Consider the following 18530-nt stretch of genomic DNA (forward strand, 5'->3'; position numbering starts at 1 on the left):
TTCAGTGCAATCAGTGACTAGTACCAAGAGTTATTTATCGCATAAACGATGTCAACTTACGCGGTGAATAGGGCGAAACATGCAATCAGTTGAACAATTTGGAAGCGGAAGTAGCTAACAGACGATTTTCCCATGACTCTTTGCGTTGACTGCGGATTCCAAAAAGGGCTCCCTGGGCGCTGCCATATTGTTCCCTGGACTGCAGTGGGCACCTCCCGCTAGCACGGTGGAAGCGGCGAAACGCCTCCTCTCTGGACTGCTAGAAACCGGTTCCACCGCCGGAAACAATATGGCAGCGCCCAGGTTGGAAAGGTGTTATACACCTTTCCAACCTGGGCGCTGCCATATTGTTCCCTGGACTGCGGTGGGCACCTTGCGCTAGCACGGTGGAAGCACATTGGTGGAAGCGGCGGCGGAACCGGTTTCCAGCAGTCCAGAGAGGAGGCATACCGGTTTCCAGCAGTCCAGAGAGGAGGCGTTTCGCCGCTTCCACAATGCTAGCGCGAGGTGCCCACTGCAGTCCAGGGAACAATACGGCAGCGCCCAGGGAGCCCTTTCTGGCAACACCGCGCCCACAACTTCCGGTTTCCATCTTGGCTCGGTCGAGCTCGTCGAGCTGGTGCATCGTTTGCTATGCGTACTTTCTTCTTGCGAGTGGAATTTCAACAGACAAGCTTCAGCTGCTGCGTTGTTTTCACAGCTGATCTTTGACCAAATGTAGGTGATTTCAATAAGCGCCAGCTTACTCCTACCGCGTCCTCAGCTTCGCTTGAAGTCTGGCGCTGATGATCGCAATAATCGGCACTCGAAAGTGGGTTGGAAAGCTGAACCGTGACCGTGTGCTGTTGTTTTAATGCTCGCATTAAAGCATCAGTTCAAGCATCACACATTATCATGGCTATTTTATTCCAAGGTGGACGCGAATTCATCTGGTAGGGTAGCGAGCGGTTATTTTGCGCTGAGTGCGCACGTGTGTTGACAAACTTCTGTGACAGTGCGAACTTTCGTTCGCGCCGACGCCAGGAGCTTCGTCATTGCAGTACAATCACACAAGACCTATGTATATGTATAATTTCGCCTTTAAGTACATTAGTTTCTTTTGTACATTTGTCGTTCTTTGCCCCCCTTACTCAATGCCCTTCTGGGCCCTGTAAGGTATTGTGAATAAATAAATAAAATAAGACCCTCGACCAGCTGCGTAATTCGATTCCTTTACTGTAATGTGCAATGCGCATCCGTGGTTTTCAACGTCACCGTTTCAAGAGCCCGGCGTCGGTTGATTTTCGCCACAATTCGTTGAAACCGCGTCCTGCTTAAGACGCAGTCAGTCGACATTAACAAGAGGAAAGTAGGCATGCACATATAATTCAAAATATTGTAAGCAAAGACGCAGCTTTTTTTTTCAGATAAGCACTGAGCCACCGCGGCGGCTTGATGAGAGAAAGATGCTACAGCTGTAGGTGCATGCACGGACTCGATACGCTGGTCAAGCAGTGTGTGCAGGGGCGAAATTAGCATGTTCGGTTGCTTCCGAGACTTAATTAGCTTACTCCCAAACTTGGACAAATGGCTTTGTTGCGAAGCAAGCTGTTGGAGCTTGCCACAACGATAATAAAATCTGATGGCCTGAAGCGTTTTCAGAACACTGTTGCACGTACTTTCTAGCTTAGAAATGCGTCCCTCCTTCATAATAAAGTAGCTATATTATTCGCTTCTTTTTTTTAGATTTTCGTCGCCGCAGATATCGAAGGTATAGGAATCCTCAAGAAATAAAGCATTCGCACCTCAGTTTTTACACGTACGGCATATTGCTTCACAAAGACTCCTTAACGCGCATAACATATGCGTATGGTCCAGAGAGTTTGCTCGCCCTTCTAAAACTAATTGAACACGGGAAAAACTTAACTGAACACGTAGCAAACTAAGCAGTAATCGGCATATGGTTCTTCGAGTGAACTTATTTCGCCACGGCACGAGCGATTGGCCCGCTCAAAAAAATCATCTTCTCTATTACGTTGTTCAAGTTCGCGTCTATATATATTCACGCCCGACCGGAGAGTTGATAAATGCACGAAATCGGCTTCTAATTTTTGATCAGAGACAACAAAGGCTGCAGTCCTTATCTTAATTTAAACGCAAATCACCTCGAGAGATTTGTCAAAAATCAGCGCAGAAAGCGATAGCTGCGCACTGATCCGCGTGCTGACACATGATACCTCACATGGCGTTTTGTGTTACTAAAACGTTGGAACGGAGTAAAAAAATAGAAAAGCGAAAAGCTGGAACGCACCTAGTTCTGGCACGCATCGTAGTGTCTTTTCACAGTGGAAAGGGTAGCGCAACATTGCATCGGCATTTTACTTATCAAACGAAGCGCAGCCGTTTTAACCCAACGCTGGGCAGCGGTTTCGTTTTATGTACGGTACCAACATGGAGGACTTAGTTCTCGGAGCGCTGAGAGATGGCGCTGCGCATTTCACATTTTCATCCATCCATCGGAGGATTGGTGGCTGAAAAGCAGAGATGTGGCATAAGGTTAGAATTGTAGGAAACCGTAGGCAAAGGTGATGGAGAATCTTAATGAGAATTGCCAACACAGTAAACAAAAAAAAATAATAAATAAAGAAAAGCTGAGCATGGTGGCAGTTGCCACCACCCCGTTTCAAAGGGGGCGCTCCTATCCATCCATCCATCCATCCATCCATCCATCCATCCATCCATCCATCCATCCATCCATCCATCCATCCATCCATCCATCCATCCATCCATCCATCCATCCATCCATCCATCCATCCATCTATCCATCCATCCATCCATCCATCCATCCATCCATCCATCCATCCATCCATCCATCCATCCATCCATCCATCCATCCATCCATCCATCCAGCCTGTCCGCGGCACAGAACAGGCATATGGGCAGCGCATGTAGCATGAAGGCAAGATAACCAATTATCATTAGGGTAACGGGCTGGACTCAGAGAGAATGCAAGCACAGCAGAGAGGATCAGGGCTGGTGGGCAGATGAGGTTCGGAAGTTTGCTGGGATAAGGGGGCCGCCGCTGGCACAGGGTTAACTGGAGAAATTTTTGGCCTGCAGTGGACATGATTACAGTTGTTGACATGATGATAAAAAGCGGGACTCAAGAAGTTTATTCTCAAGAAATATGAGGTCACACATTCAGCTACACAAATGCCTGAGCTTTCCTCAGTTCAACATTCGAATAGTTAGTTATCATTGCTAGCGCGATTAGCAGATTTAACAGATTTTTGAGAAAAACTAACTCCCAAAAATTCAACTGAACCAATTTTTGTACTTTAAATAGTTGGATGAGTTGAATAAAACATGCTTAATCAGAAAAAATGGTCATTATATAGTCCTGGCTGCTAAATAACAAAAAAGTTTTTTAGTGTGTCCTCACTTTTCAGTGTGGTTGAGATAGCTTGCAGGCTGTAGCACAAGGTATAAATTGAATGTAAGAATAGTAATGAAATAACAATGCGAATCCTGACCAAATTGACTGGCATTTCAAACCAACTGCGTACAGTTGAGTCAGAAACCTGATGCGTGTGCATTCAGATTTGTCTTTACTACTTCCCGTATTTTTCTTCTTTCTAGGTAGGATAATGTTGCCGTGAAGAGAGCCCGAAAAAACAAAAAAACACAGGTAGCGCTGGTCATGCCTCCAATTTGTAGTCAACAGCGATTTCCAGCTTTAAATGCAGTAAGGCAACACGAAATATCGAACGATTGAAAGATATGGAATTCTTAAATTATATATCTCACTTACATTCCCAGGACGTGACAAGTAATATCTACGAGGAGTCTAGGTTAAGGCAGATATAATGTCGTGGGTACGTCTCCAGCTTTTCCACGAAAAAAGGTTGGTAGATAAGACGTCTGAGAGATTTTGCTTTGGTGCATAGACGTTCAGACTTAATCTGAACATCTATGGGAGGTTTGTGGTTTGCTGGGTTGTTATAAGCGCCTATCAGCCAGAACAGCACCATCAAGCACTGCTTGGTTTTGTATGTGGATAACATGCCTACAGTAACTGACCAATTTGGCATCTATTGATATGAAGTGGAGAAAATCTCTGCAGGTGAAAACCCAAGCCTTGATCAAACTTTTAATTGGGCCATTACTATACCCAAGGACCCTGTTTCAGCTTGGTTGTTGAAGCTGATCATTGCAATGGTTCAGCCAGCATTTGCATTGCATTATGTCTGTAGTAAAGAAGGAATAAAATTAGCTGAGGTTTAGCTTTGATTAAACCCGGTAGGCTGTGTAAGCACAGCGCACCCGTCTAGCAGCATCCTGAGCTCGCCGTTTAGCAAGCCGCTGTTCACACTCTTCATCGGTCTCTTGGGCCCGCTGTTGCTTCCTGGCTGCTGCAAGTCGGTGTAGCTTCTCTTTCTGTTTATCGGGTAGCATGTCGAATGAGTGTTGTTGTTGTTGTTGTTGTGACTGAGATAAGGATGAAAAGGAAATTGCACGGGCCTGCCTACTGGCCCGAGCCAAGCCACCACCGCTGCCACGTGCAGACAGAGGAGAGTTAAAAGATCAGAGGAAAGAGAAAAAGGAAAGAAAAGACGCGCGTCGCACCAACAACTGCGTCCGCCGGAGCGGACGCTGCTGAAAAAAAAAAACAGATAAGCGGCCGAAGCCGCGCTCGCCGAAGCGAGAACAGATACTCAACTCTATCGAATGAATCCAGCAGGTTGGTTGCGACTGAGAGAAGGATGAAAAAGAAAAGTGCACGGGCCTGCCAACTGGGTCAAGCCGAGCCACCACCGCTGCCACGTGCCGATAGAAGAGAGTTGAACGATAAGAGGACAGAGTAAAAGAGAGAGCAAAGACGCGCGTCGCAACAACCGCGTCCGCCGGAACGGACGCTGGCTGAAAAAACAGGTATACACGGCCGCAGCCCTAAGGCTGCAAACCGAATGCCTCCCCTCCTGAATCCAGCTGTTGTTGTGACTGAGAGAAGGATGAAAAGGAAATTGCACGGGCCTGCTACTGGCTCGAACCAAGCCACCACCGCTGCCACGAGCAGATAGAGGAGAGTTAAGAGATCAGAGGAAAGAGAAAAAAGGAAAGAAAAGACGCGCGTCGCAGCAACAACTGCGTCCGCCGGAGCGGACGATGCTGAAAAAATCAGACAAGCGGCCGAAGCCGCGCTCGCCGAAGCGAGGACAGCAAGCAAGCGAACGCGCTTTATACCCATTCTTCCCCTCTCCCTCGCATCTGGCAAGAGAGGAGCATAGAGCTAATATACGAGAGGAGCGCAACAGCGCCTCCACTCGGTAGCGACGGCAGCTGCAGCGCGGCGTGCCTACCGCCGCGACCACGGTGGTATATCTTACACCGTGGCCGCGACCAACCGACAGCTTGAAGTGGGGGGCCCATCTGCGGTCGCTCATAATGTCAAACGTGCCTACCGCCGTGGCCACGCGAAGAGGCTCAGACCTGGCGTAATGTTGCTTACTCAATAAAAGTAAAGGGGAACAGGGAACAAAGAGAAAATACTGATGCCTTGAAGTGCCCAAACAGTAAGCACTGCCTCTGGGCAGCTGCCACAGGAATATTATATAATGTTCAGCGAAGTGAACATAAGAAGGTTGTACTGAAAAGTCTTTCCGCAGAATCTACGTGTAGCATGCATTGAATGCATTGAAAAGGGGTGCTCACGGGCACGGAAGTCACTGCCGTTTGTAGCGTCGCGCATAGATTGCGGTATGAAACGTTTTTTATGAATATTACAGATGCAGAAGGATCGTTTTGTTTAAACGACGCCAGTTATAGCCTTTGAAAAGCAGGGCATTCTGGAAAATAGCGAGCAAGGTTGCGGAAAGGCAGCCAAACGTCGGCAGACGCACGCAGCTCGTAACGCCGCCGGTTGTCGCAACTTTGAACTCGCCCTGAAAAACTTACGGCGCTTACATGTTTTGAAGCAAATAGAGAAGTGCCAGTGCTGAGATGTGCTGCAGTGATGCATTTGAAACTTTCCACCCGGACGTCAGTTCGCGGTTAGTTCAATGCACTGATCCATAGAGTTAATATAACCAACTCTAGAGGGAAAGCTGCCCATTGAGCCCATGCATTCCAGTGGGCAACGCATGAACGCAGCCATCACACAACGGTTTGCGTGTGTTGCCAGCTGTTTTGTCACTTTCTAAATCTGGGCAAAGAACGGAGTTGGAACCTGGCAACGTAGTCCGTGGGAAGATGGCGGTATGCAGAGTAGCTCTCGACTGCTCTAAACTGCTGTAAACAACGGCAAAATCGTCGCGCTTGGATCGTTTTCAATGGTATGCAGTGCCGCATACCGACCGTAATTTCATATAGGTGGCTTTTGACTTCTGAATTGTTATTTGAAGGCAAGTACCGCGATTGTGGCGCGCTTGGAGTGTATTTCGTCTGTAGAGCGCACGGGATTTTGCATGACCTCTGTTGTCGAGTGCAAATACACGTCGGAAATTTGCTTTGGCCCCAAAACGACGAACACAATTCGCAAAGGAACCGAATGCCCAAGGTAAATGGAGCAACGGCTCTGCCTGGTTTGTTTTGAATGTTTAGGTTAAATGTTGACGGTTTGTTAGAGTGCCGCGGGCCTCTCGCATTTTTTTTATCTGTCTCCTTCGCCGAGGAAGACTGTGCCGTGTCTTTTCTGGCGCGGGACGAGCTCATAATGAGATTTTTCGTACGCACCCAAGCAACCACAGATATCCGTCGGACGTACGAGCTAGATCCGAACGTCCTTTGCCGAGATCGGACGTCCATCGGACGTACGAACACAATCCGATTTCGGATGTCCGTATTCGTACATACGCCGGACGTACGGACAGTGTCCACTTTTGTACATCCGCATGAGAGACGAGGTGTACGTCCGAAGGATGTAAGGCCGAGTATTTTCCCAGGCCATGAGTATGGACGTTTTTTATTTCACAGAAAATTCGCGTCTTTCGTGTATGTATACTGTTTTATTTGCATCAGTTGGAGGGCTTGACGCTAAGATGTTTGTAAATTGGTGCGATTCCACTCCTTCCTGCAGTGCAAGAGCCGCCAACGAGCTTTTATCGAAGAGAAGCAGGTGTTGCAGAATTTTGCAAGAACTCAATAACTAGTTTTATATTTATAAAACTTCTCCAAATTAGTGGAGTTGTGCGACATGTCCACCGTTTTGCTAGCAAAACTTGCCATTGAAACCACTCGTAAGTATCATCAAAACTCCCGTGCATTCTGCTATCACCATCATCATAGATGTCAGTTCGCGGTCAGTCCAATCCAATCCATCAGTACGGCTCCGTAGCGCTGTTTTGATTTGTCGCGTAGTGTTGTCGCGCAGAGCTTTATAGCTCTGTTATTATAATGTGTGGCTTTGTTCGGTCTGTGGACGAAAGTAGTATGTAACTAAGCAATTCGAAAGATACGGGAAGCTCCTGAAGCTCTTCTGGAACACCGGAATCCCGTACTGCGTCGACCTTGGTTTAAAGAAGGCTTAGTGCACATGTGATTGCCTACGAAGGTATGTATCCAGTACACTTCTTGGAACTTGCTTCTAGGACAATGCAGCATGCATGCTCATATGAAATTCGTTCACAGGACAGTGGGAGCAGTAAGCGCGAGGAGATGGCTTCCACAAGTGTGTGCTGTTCTCACACTTTCGGGAGCCCTCGACTCGCGCGGCTAATTCCCACTCCTCTTCAAAGTTGCGGGACGGAGTATTTTCGCATCTTGTTAATATTTAAGGCATCGCTAGGTTCTCTGTGCCTATATAAAGAGTGACAACGCGCGAAAGGCAGACCATAGGAAGCACGTGTAGTTCGCAGTGGTTCGCAACGGAAGCTTTGCGGCTTTCTGTGCGCAGTCGCGTACAGTGCTGCGCAGGTTAGTGCGCTAAGGCCCATAAGAATAAATAAAGAACATATACATTGTCAAATATGGTGTGGAAAGTGAGAGCAGTTATTGCCTTATACTTATTGAGAGAGAGAAAGAGGGAAAGGCAGGGATGCCTTTCCCTAAGTGCATTGTCTGTTATACTTGCAGCATTAAACACTTCTATTAATTGGTTCCAATGTTTTTACTTGGGCTGCTGCATTGTGCCATTTGTTTTACATGACTGATGTTTGCCGCGTTCTTTTTATTTCAGAAATACTGTGGGTGGGAAGATTATGGATGTGTGTCCCAAGCTTGCCACATTTGAAGAGTCACATTTACGAAATTTTCCGAATATAACCCATTGCTCTGCTGATGTATCATCAACCACAATAAAATATGCCTGCTATGCATCAAACTGTTTTTTGTTTTATTGCATCGCGCGGAGTGAAAAAAGCACGCATGCACCATATATGCGAATATTCGAGAAAGATCCGCCAATGGACGTACTCAACTGGACGTCCGTCGGCCGGCGAACCGTATACCTTTGGCCACCTTTCGGACGGCCGACGGACGTCTACCGGCTGTTTGCGGATGTTCAGCGGACGTACAGAACATCCGAAACAGACCTCTGTCGGCCGTCCGAAGGATATCGGTGGTTGCTTGGGCAGCAACGCTCAGAGCATCACGAACGAGTGAAACAAGGTGGAGGCAGAAATGCATGAAACGGCATGTACCGCTCGAGAAACCTCCGTTTCATGTCAAGCATTGTGCGCATTAAATTGTGGCTGCTTGGTTGGTTGTTGTGGTGGGTTTTTGTTCTTATTTGTGTTTGCGTTGTTTTTTTTTAGGTTTATGACTGCTCTGCTCCTTTGCTGATATATTTTTTATTCCACTGTTTGGTTTCAAAACCCATTTACGAGAAGCTAGTTCAGCAAGTACTTTATACGCACGGGATAAGAAGGGTCCTGCGATTACATGTATGCTGTCTTGTTTTCATGCCGATTTCCTGCCACTGACAGTGTTCAGAGCGATAATGCGCTGTTGCGCGGATGTTCATTTCAACAGTCTTACCTTTAATTACGGCATGCATTAGTTCTGAAAAACGTAATAAAAACGCATTTAAGCAAGAACACCTACATCCTTTATAAGTAGCACCAATTAGTACTCTGTTAAGCAGATTGAGGCAATGGCGTTAAGAAAGCCGAATGCCGTGAAAATGTAAACGGCAGCAAGTTTGGCTTGGTTTATTCGGGTTTAACGTCGCAAAGCGACTCAGGCTATGAGGGACGCCGTAGTGAAGAGCTCCGGAAATTTCGACCACCTGGGGTTCTTTAACGTGCACTGACAACGCACAGCACACGGGGCTCTAGAATTTCGGCTCCATCGAAATTCAGCCGCCGCGGCCGGGATCGAATCCGCGTCTTTCGGGTCAGCTGCCGAGGGCCGAACTACTGAGTCACCGCGACGGGGCTAAACGGTAGCAAGGTTAATTCGCTTGGTGTCATCCGCCTTTAAAGAGAGTTCCGAGAGCGAGAGATTTTCGTTCACACGCTTTGCAGTACACAGTTGTCGCGAACTGTGCATATGTACCACTTCCCACGTTTACTCACAAATGATGCAAAATGCCTCATCCTTTTGGAGCTTTGGCTTGCATCAACGCACGAAGGTTGCTTCGCGGTGCACGAGAGCGCGAGTGACTCTTTGTCGCATGCAGCTCCTTGCATTAAGTGTCTTGATCCCACAGCTCAAGCAATTTGAAATCAGATTCGAAAGCAGAAGTTCAAAACCGAAACTCCGAGAGCGTTCAGTCAGTTTACACGTGAATATGTTCACAATCGTCCAATATTAAAAGAAATGGCCACAATCAGTATGCTAAAGATTACAAAAAGTGTTTAAAACATTGAAAATACGTGTAAGAATGACATAGAGTTATTTTCTCTACAGCAGTTTTTCGAATTCAAGTTCAAACTTCACCCATCCTTGACTTTGCGAGAAAAAACTGTGCTGGCCACAATAACGTGTTGTAAGATGGCTTCCAAGATGGCGACTTACATGCGTGCATGGAGGAAGAAAAACTAGGAGGGAGCATGACGTCACAATCTTGAAGCCTAGTCATAAAAAATATAATGGAAAGCATCATGGGAAATAGGCCCTCACGTGACAAGACAGTGGTAGCTCTTAGCCGGAATTCGGTTTCGGTTTCGCTCTCTCGCTGTACGAGCAACTGCGCGACCATCTGCTGGCGTTCACTGACGGCTCCGTGGTGAGCGCAACTCGCTCGCCGCAGCGGCCACCATCCCCGAGCGACGCGTGCGCTGACTGCGGCGCAGTGGAGACATCGGAGCACATGCTCCTTCGTTGTGCCGCTTCTGGAGTGCCGCGTCGAGAGATTCTCGCGGCCTGCAGGGCGCTGGGAATCATCCCGGACACTCTCGAAGCGCTCCTGTGGCCGCGCGGCACTGCGCGCACCCGTGATATTCTAGCCTCTATACCCGTGACAGAACAGTGGTGAGCCTCTGTGCGTTCATCGAGCAGGCGGGCTTGACTTTCCGCTCGCTCTTCGCCAGGTAGTGTACGCGTGACACGAACGCTCCGTGGGTTCTACCTCGGACGGTATACGCGGCCGGGCGCCCCACCCCGGCCGCTAGTGCAGTGTGCCGCGCGCGCGATTAGTCCGAGACAGGACGCTACGAGCGCGCGGCTATGTATACATACATACAGTTTACTTCTTTTTGTAAGTGATTGTGCGCAGTGGCCGGGAGACCCCGCGCAGGGGCAGACGTAATGCCGCCAGCACTCTCTCTCGACAGCGAGAGAGAGATAAATACTTCACTGCTGCATTGAACCGCCTATGTGCGCGAGCGTATTCGGCACGACTTGTGCCTCGAGAATAGCGGAGAACGGCGGGCCCATGAGCGGGCCGAAGTCCGCCTGCCCGAGAAACAGAATCTTGCGCAGCGCGCCGGAGCGCTCGTTCAACACGTCCGTCCGCCGTGAGCGCTCTGGAAGCCGCTGCGCCCTTTTTTAGAGGCTCGTTTCTTCGCCTACTCTCGAGTTCTCCACTTATAGCATGCGCTGAAATAAACGCTCCGTATGTGCGTATAACGACGAAAGGAATTCCTCTCCATTCTCTTTATGAACCACAGTTGAACAGTGACGAGGTCGCGGCCGCACCCTTTGATGAAAAGTTTACCTGCAGTTTTCTACAGTGCACTCAAGAACTGAAGAGTGTAATCAACAGAAGTGTTGAGACGCGGACTCGAGCTCGGTACGCATTCCGCCAAAGCAACACAGGCGCTGCGCTTCTGCGCTACTTCGGAGCACGGACGTTCACTAAAAAGCACCGCTGGCTGGTAGTCTGGTAACTGTGGAGGAGGGCCTATTTCCCATGAGTCAGTGCGCAAAAGCATAGAGTTTCTTACTACTACCTAGAGGGAAAGCTGGCAGCCCGTCTATGGGAGTTTGCATGGCGACCCCTCGAGACCACTTCAGCCACCATGGGCGCTCTAAGCATCATGGGGCGGTGAGCTACTTGTTGCGGAACTGCAACTTTTGGCCAAAAAATAATAGAAAAATAAAAGCTGTTTGATAACTACAAACGTCCTAACATTCAATATCTTGTCTAATGATTGCAACAAGCGAGCAAAAAAGCATTTAAGTGCAAAGTTTGCCCAAAATAAGAGACGACTCGCTCTCCTATTGGCCAAGTAATGAACACTATAAAAACTAATATTTCGTAATTAACAGGCGCACATTTAAAAGTAAATATGTTTTAAAAAAAAATGTTGTTGCTTAGATACTTTAAGATGTTTTTTAATGGCATTTCAAAAGAGTAAAACCTTTTTTTTGGCGTCGTGTGTCGTCACGTTTTCACTACTATGGCTTTTGCACACTGCGGTCGCGCGAAAGTCGTCTGCGCACACACGAACAAGTTTTTGAAATGAAACGTCTTAGTAGTACCACTCTGTGTTGCCGAAAAACTACGACTGTCCTGCAACAAGTAGCTCACCGCCCCATGATGCTTTGAGCGTCCATGGTGGCTGAAGGGCAGCGCCGCCAGCTTTCCCTCTAGGTAATAGTAAGAAACTCTATGCGCAAAAGGGCCCTCGGCAGCGGCGTCAGAGGAGGATGGCTTGCAGAGGCTGAGCGCACTCTCTCCTAGTTTTTTTTACCTCCATGCATGCGTGGACCGCTTTGCTAGCTCAGCTTTACCCCCCTGCACTGATCTCCACTAGGTGGCTGGATGCCGCATTCCCGCTTTCCGAGACGAGCGCCAGTGAAGCCACCGGAAGTTGGACGGCTTGTCCCGGAAGTCGGGTGTCTGCTGTGTATTTCAATGCAAAAAGCCGCGTCTTTCGCCCTTTCGTTCTCAGTTTTTTGCGCCATTCTCGTGTAACATCTGCTGTTATATGAAAGTAACAAGCAAGCTGAACACGAGAAATATTACCTTTGTGTGCCGAACCCTGTGATTTCTGGGAAACAGAAGAAAACAGGCATGCAGGTCTCACCCTGCCGCGGCAAAGGAGTACGCGCATTAAACACTATATACTTGTCTGGTTCTTGTCTTCCGAGCGTAAAGGAGAAGTACTGGAATGACGATGAGGCTAGGTCATCTTAAAACCGAATTTTCGTTAAGCAAAGAAAAGGCACAGCGCGAGAGGAACGACTGACAAGAAAGACGAATGCTGCAGTGCGCGTGAGATGCGCTGTTATAGAAATCAACTACACCAAGCACCACGAATAAAAGCCCATTCAGGCTTAACTTGCTACAATACGAAACAGCACATGACACGCTCCGTCGAAATAGCAGTACAATACCTTTTGGAGGCGCTAATATGTGAACCAACCGAACACCGTCAACACCTCACCAGATGGTAGCCTAGCCCTCGCTCCGGTTCGGTCTAAACATAATTCGGTAAAATGGTCACTGAAAAGTCGGTTGCCTGGTGAAGGTTTCCACCTATTTTTTCTTAAATTTATCCCCATTGATAGCATAATTTGGGCTTGAGTGCGGGAACGTGCAACACAGTAAAGAGCAAAGTTGGCAAGAGACGACAGAGCTGAGCAGACGAGGCTTCATACTTGCTGTGTGTTGCGACGTCCTGTCGTCTGCTAGGGTCGTACCATTGCAATGCAATGGACCCTTACTTTTGAAACGTCTTTCACGAAAACTTGGCTGGTCTCCTCGCTCAGTTGACGGCGCAACAGGTAGGCACTGTCGTAGAAAAATACGAGAACGGCGAAAAGACGAAATGCTAAGTGGGAAAACAAAACTGAAACTGAAAACCGTGCTAAGCTCCGATTTCGTGCACTGCCAAAGGCTGACTTCCGGGACAAGGCCACTTACTTCTGGTGGCTTCACTTTCGGGCGCTCAATGCGCCATCCAGCCCCCTAGTGGAGATCAGTGGGAGACACAGGCGAAGCAGCTCTATGGGCGAAGCCATAGAGTTTCTTACTATTACCTAGAGGGAAAGCTGCACCCCGTCTATGGGAGTTTGCATGGAGCTCCCTCAAGACCGCTTCAGTATAGCTTCAGCCATCATGGGCTTGGGAGCTACCGACTACAACTTTTGGCCAAAAAATAACGACAAAAAAAACGCTGTTCGATAATAAAGAATGCCCTAACATTTAATATCCTGTCTACTGATTGCAACAAGTGAGCAGAAAAGCATGTAAATGCAAAGTTTGCCCAAAATAAGAGATGGCTAGCTCTCCTATTCATAGAGTTTCTTACTATTGAGGGAAAGCTGGCGGCGCTACAGTGAACTAGAATATTAAAATATTCTAGTTCACTGTAACGGCGCTGCACTTCAGCCACCATGGACGCTCGAAGCATCATGGGGCGGTGAGCTACTTGTTGCGAGACAGTAGTAGTTTTTTCAGGAACACGGAGTGAGTTACTTAGACGTTTCATTCCGAAAACGCTGTTCGTGTGTGCGCAGACAACTTTCGCGCGAACGCAGTGTGCAAAAGCGAAAACGCGACGACACATGACGCCAATGAAAGGTTTCACTTTTCCGAAATGCCATTAAAAACCTCTTAAAGTATCTAAGCAACAACATTTTTTTAAAACATATTTGCTTTTAAAAATGCGCCTGTTAATTACGAAATATTAGTTTTTGTAGTGTTCCTTACTTGGCCAATAGGAAAGCTAGCCATCTCTTATTTTCGGCAAACTTTGCATTTACATGCTTTTCTGCTCGTTTGTTGCAATTTATACTCCGTTTCATACATAGCTGTCAACGCTGCCAAAGGTACGAAAGTAGTCCGCTGCAAAAAACAAGCAAAATGTATCCGTCCGCCTCGCGTCGTGGCTGAGTGGTACGAAGCGCGCGCCTATGAGTTCATTTTACAAGATGCCAAGGTTCGACTCCCGGCTTGGCTGGTTTTTTTTTTCATTTCTTTTTTTATTTTTATTAAAATCATCATTAGGTAGAAAGTCGAAACTGTCAAACTCTAATACCTACCTTGAAAAACACAGCGCTCTTTACTTGCTTCGAAGGGAAAAGGCAGTGTAGTCTATTGGCGACGGACGTGATGGCGAAGTGCTTTTCTCGGGCAATGAGCGACTTTTTAGCATGCGGCACACAAGGTGATCTTATTCCAGTAGAGATACCTTCTTTCTTGAACCTCGCAACTGTCCGAGGGCTCACCCCGGTCACTTCGCCCACAGTTTCGAGAACTTCACGCGCAGTCTTCTCCGGGAAGCGCTTCCTTACGCTACAGTAAACGTTGACAATCACCTGCTTGCAGTCTCTCGAAATTTTCGGAGGCTTCAGCTTGGAGAATATGCGAGCAGGAGATGTCTTTAAAGCCGCAGTGGGCGAAGAAAACAAGCGAGTAGGAGATAGCGGTGCCATTTTCGCATACTCGGAAACCCAAAGACGAAAGCAGACGACATCGCCGGCCGGCCTAGCTGCGAAAACCTGATACAGGAGGAGCCGAAAAAAAACCCAGAAAACTAAGGCACTCTGTTTTGAAGAACATTAAAGAAAAAGCAATCTTTTTGCAAAATAAAACACCATTATCATTATACTGCAATATTAACCAACAATAACTTTAATATTGAGTTCATTACTCTTTTCACTTTCGACGCACTACATTACGATGCGGACGAGGAGCGCGAACAGGCGCCGTAGCCTTGGCTGCGTTCATAGAGTTTCTTACTATTACCTAGAGGGAAAGCTGGCAAGCCGTCTATGGGAGTTTGCATGGAGACCCCACGTGACCACCTCAGCCACCATGGGCGCTCAAATTAAGCATCATGGGGCGGTGAGTTACTTGTTGCGGAACTGCAACTTTTGGCCAAAAAATAATAGAAAAATAAAGCTGTTTGATAACTACAAACGTCCTAACATTCAATATCTTGTCTAATGATTACAACAACCGAGCAGAAAAGCATTTAAGTGCAAAGTTTGCCTAAAATAAGAGATGACTAGCTTTCCTATTGGCCAAGTGATGAACACAAAAAAAACTAATATTTCGTAATTAACAGGCGCACTTTTAAAAGTAAATATGTTTTAAAAAAAAATGTTGTTGTTTAGATACTTTAAGAGGTTTTTTTAATGGCATTTCGGATGAGTAAAACCTTTTATTGGCGTCGTGTGTCGTCGCGTTTTCACTACTATGGCTTTTGCACACTGCGTTCGCGCGAAAGTCGTCTGCGCACAGACGAACTACGTTTTCGGCATGAAACGCCGTAGTACTGCCACTATGTGTTCCCGAAAAACTACGACTGTGCCGCAACAAGTAGCTCACCGCCCCATGATGCTTTGAGCGTCCATGGTGGCTGAAGTGCAGCGCCGCCAGCTTTCCCTCTAGGTAGTAGTAAGAAACTCTATGGCTGCGTTGACAGCTATGTATGAAACGGAGTATACAGACAGGATATTGAATGTTAGGACATTCGTAGTTATCGAACAGGTTTATTTTTCTATTATTTTTTGGCCAAAAGTTGAAGTTCTGCAGTTGGTAGCTCACCGCCCCATGATGCTTTGAGCGCCCATGGTGGCTGAAGTGGTCTCGAGGGGCCTCCATGCAAACTCCCATAGACGGGTTGTCAGCTTTCCCTCTAGGTAATAGTAAGAAACTCTATGCTCCTATGGGTGAGGTGCGTTTCCGCAGTCAACGCAAAGAGTCATGGGAAAATCGTCTGCTAGCTACTTCCGCTTCCAAATTGTTCAACTGATTGCATGTTTCGCCCTATTCACCGCGTAAGTTGAAATCGTTTATGCGATAAATAACTCTTGGTACTAGTCACTGATTGCACTGAAGCATCGAAAGAGAAATTCATCTTCGCCTCATGCGCAGTCTGCAAGTTGATTCGCCTTGTAGCCTGCCGCAGTTGTGATTTTAGGGTGACGAAAGGAGCCTGGTACCTAACGCACTTTTCGCTCTAATATATGGTACGTTGCGCAGCGCAGGGCTAATCACACATGCGATTGAAGTAACTTGGTGACCTTGACCTCATGCAACGTATTTCCAACGGATCACTGAAAGCAGTAAGTACTCGATAAAATATTTCTGCTCCAGAACACGCGGGCAAGCCATTTCATTTTATTCACGCAGCTCCGTACAACACAGCGTGGCATATATAATCTAGCGCCTCTACTCTCCTTTGCGGCGTGTTCCTGCGTGTTCTCACATGAAATGCCACCTGCACTGCACCTGGAATAACAAAAAGGCGACAAGGCGATTTCTTACTGCACCATGCGATGTGCTGAGACGCGCGCCGCGCGCAGTGGCATATATGGGTCGTCTGCTAGCACACTGGCGGCTCTAAACGCTGTCAGGAAAATACGAGCATCGTCTAATCAGCTGCACAGATTGCAGTTTATCAGAGTGCGGCAAAAAACGGCTGTACACTGAATTATGCGCTAAACATGTCGAAACGCACACGAAATCATCTTCAGCGCATATGCACAACAGACATTGGCTATACGGCGGCCGGCATATATCAACCATGAAAAAATCCGCTTACCTCTCTAGATTGTCCATTTCAGTGTTCAGGTCATGCAGATACGTAGTACGGGCTTCTCTTTCGATGCTTCAGTGCAATCAGTGACTTGTACCAAGAGTTATTTATCGCATAAACGATGTCAACATATGCGGTGAACAGGGCGAAACATGCAATCAGTTGAGCAATTTGGAACCGAAAGTAGCTAGCAGACGATTTTCCCATGACTCTTTGCGTTGACTGCGAAAACACACCTCACCCATTGGCCAAGTATTGAACACTACAAAAACTAATATTTTGTGCTTAATAGGCGCACTTCTAAAAGGAAACATGTTTAAAAAAATGTTGTTGCTTAAACATCGTAAGAGATTTTTAATGGCATTCCCAAAAAAAGAAACCTTTTATTGGTGTCGTGTGCTGTTGCGGTTTCGCTACTATGGCTTTTGCACACTGTGCTCGCGACAAAGTCGTCTGCGCACACCATGGCGCACACGAACAACATGCGTTTGCGGATGGAAGATTCTTAGTGGTGCCACTCTATGCTGACGAAAAAATCCACCTGTTCTGCACACGCAGGAAGGAAAATTTAGAGGAGAGGCCATCAAGTGACATTTTTTGAAGCCGGAAACGAGCTCGGCGCCGTGTTGTCCGGGCGCGCTCTTGTTTACAAACATTTCTGCGCGCTCGTTTCAAACCCAGAGAAAGAGCTGGCCCAAAGAGACTCCAGTGCGAGTGGCGCTTGGTTTCTGACCGTTGTTCGTGTACATCGGAAATATTAGTACGAGACATTCGGCTGCTTACTCGAGACATTCGGCGGTTCGGAAACGGCGGTGAAATTGTCGACGCCGCCATCGCGTTGACGTTCGTATTGTATTTTATCAATAATAGCGCGAACTGCGCGCGGCGATTACAGCTGCGAAAAAAGTAATATGCTACAATTTAAAAATTATTAACTTACTTTTTGTGCCACAGCAAGCAGACTACTAAGTATAAAAAGAGACGATACAAACATGCGTCAGTTTCGCATACTCCGCATGAGGGTCAGCCATGGCGGCAGTGGTTGTGCGCACGGCGTGAGCGATTTCTCATCGTGTTCCGTGGGAACGTTGTGCTTGAAGAACCTCGACATAGAATTAATTATTCGCTTACTATTGCAGGCGAGATTGTTCAACAGTTCTTTCCTTGATGGAGCTGAAGGAAGACAGTTTGCTTGCTTTTACGGCGAAGTGGACCCGTCAGTACGAATTAGGACTACAAGTCGTTTTCACCGGCTTGAATCGTGACCTTTCCTGCTGCGTACTCAGTCTCAGTTTACTCATTGAGGTGTATTTTATGCTATTTTTGCGTTCGTAATGAAAAAATTCTAACGAATTTATCGGCACGTTATATTTTTACGCTCACTCGATTGGCTGTTTTGCGAAACTCGCTGTGTATTTAAACAACGGCTGGTGATGTATGCAACTGGCCTCTACTACCGAAATGTGGGCATGCGCTCGGATGGTGTGCCGAAGTGCGTGTGGAAGCACACTCCGCTCAGCACGACTGCATTTTAGTGCTCCAAGGGCAACCTTTGACGCTTCATAGACTTGCGTCGGTAAAAATGGCGTAATTTACTGGGCTTGTTTGTTGTGGTTGCTGTGCTATTCTCTTGTCACCTGTAAAAGTGAACAATTATGCTTTCTTTTGCAGCAACCC

This window comes from Amblyomma mixtum, chromosome 3 (assembly GCF_055824585.1).
Source record: "Amblyomma mixtum isolate Tamu chromosome 3, ASM5582458v1, whole genome shotgun sequence".
Classification (NCBI taxonomy): domain Eukaryota; kingdom Metazoa; phylum Arthropoda; class Arachnida; order Ixodida; family Ixodidae; genus Amblyomma; species Amblyomma mixtum.